Source organism: Pimephales promelas, chromosome 16, assembly GCF_988280905.1.
Source record: "Pimephales promelas chromosome 16, fPimPro1.hap1.1, whole genome shotgun sequence".
Lineage (NCBI taxonomy): Eukaryota > Metazoa > Chordata > Actinopteri > Cypriniformes > Leuciscidae > Pimephales > Pimephales promelas.
This window is the reverse complement of record NC_142784.1, coordinates 19,931,003-19,933,041: the sequence shown is the minus strand read 5'-3', so window position 1 is coordinate 19,933,041 and position 2,039 is coordinate 19,931,003.

Genomic DNA, 2,039 nt, shown 5'->3' with positions numbered 1-2,039 from the left:
CTTGAATTTTCAAGCTTTGGAAATTAATGCGTCTGTGAATTTTGAAGTTTGTGGTTCTAAAAGCAAAGGTCTTGTGCTTGATCATATACTGCAGAAAAATATGCATGTAGGCCTACATGTACCATGGTATTTTTTCATGGTATAAGTACCTTGGACCTCCGTGGCATTAAAGGATTAGTTCACTTTAACAAAAAAGAAAAATGCTGATAATTTACTCACGCCCATGTCATCCATGATGTCCACGTCTTTCTTTCTTCAGTTGAAAAGAAATTAAGGTTTTTGATGAAAACATTCCAGGATTTTTCTCCATATAATGGACTTCATTGGACCCCAACCGTTTCAAGGTCTAAATGACAGTTTCAGTGCAGCTTCAACAGGCTTTAAACCAGACAATGAATAAGGCTCTTATCTAGCGAAATGACGGTCATTTCAAAAATAAATAAATGAAGTTTTATTAACTAAGTTCGGGAGGAGCTCGTTCAGATAATTAACATGAGTGGACAGCAATCAGCAATCAATGATAAGAGGGTATATATAGACTCAGCAGTCTTACCTCGATCCATTGACAGTTTGCAGCATCCCTCCTCCACACTCCTAGTTCTCCACACTCCTCTTTCTAAAAAAATCACTTACATACGGGGGGAGTACTCTGGGTTCGGGCAGATTTCCGAGCTTGGAGCCCTCCCTCCGGACAGCACGCCAAATACGCGTTGAATCTTACTCACTCAAAATTAAATGTAAGTGTGAACTCGTGAAAAAAGTTTAAGTTTTATAAGCCCAAATGCTCGCCTTGCTCTGTTCTGAGTCCTAATGTAATTGCGTATTATGTGACGTCACAAACGCGCATCACAGAACAGGCCAGCATTTGTGCTTATAAAATTTAAAGTGGCTATGTAGGATTTACTTCCATACGATTTCCACGACGCATGCGCGAAAACTTAACTGAAGTTGTGTAAGGAGATCGCAATTCTCGCGCATGCGACGTGGAAATCTAAGGAAGTCTCGTTTCAGGCCAACAAGGAAGAAAAGGAAAAGTCGAATAAACTCGTTATTTTTGTTTGTTTTTTCGCACTAAAAGTATTCTTGTCGCTTGGTAAACTTATAGTTGAGCCACTGTAGTCACATGGAATATTTAAACATTTTCTTCATTGACTTTCTGGGCCGTCAAGAGCCAGTCCCGGAAGTCTATGTGGTAGTTATACAGCTCTCAAATTTAATCAAAAATATCTTCATTTGTGTTCCGAAGATGAACGAAGGTCTTACGGGGTTGGTACAGCATGGGGGTGAGTAATTAATGACTTAATTTTCATTTTTGGGTGAACCAACCCTTTAATGGCGCGCGTGATGAAAACACGACAATGGACACATTCCTGGATTGCTCGAAGAGGACAGTATGGGCTGTCAATCCTCCAAATAAAACTTGAAGTAAAATATATTGTTTTCTTATATATTTTTACTTTTAGTTTTAACGTTAGCATCTAACTTAGTCTCGTTTCGCCATTTTTGAAAGTTGTGTATGGTAAAGCTTCTGTGTTCCTATTGGTCAACCTCATACATGTGACGGAACCGTCGTGGACGACTGTTAAAGGGATACTCCACTTTTTTTGGAAATAGGCTTCGAATCCATTCAGCCGATTTTCTGATATTTAGAAGAATATCAGTAACCAGACAGTTTCTGGTCTCATTGACTTCCATAGTATATATTTTTTCCTACTATTGAAGTCAATGAGACCAGAAACTGTCTGGTTACTGACAGTTTCTTCTAAATATAAGAAAATCGTCTAAATGGATTCGAAAACTGTAAAACTCAACTGTTTAACTCTCGGGGAATGGTAAAATGAGCCTATTTCCAAAAAAAGTGGAGTATCCCTTTAAAAAAATTAAACACGCTAGTCTTTTGTCGTGAAGCATCGCAGACGCGAAGTAGGTTGTCGCACACTATGACACACTATACGAGATGATACGATTGAATCTTGCGTCCTGACGCCCGTTGTCGTTTACGAATCAAAATCGGGCTAAAATTGTGTAATCTGGACCGG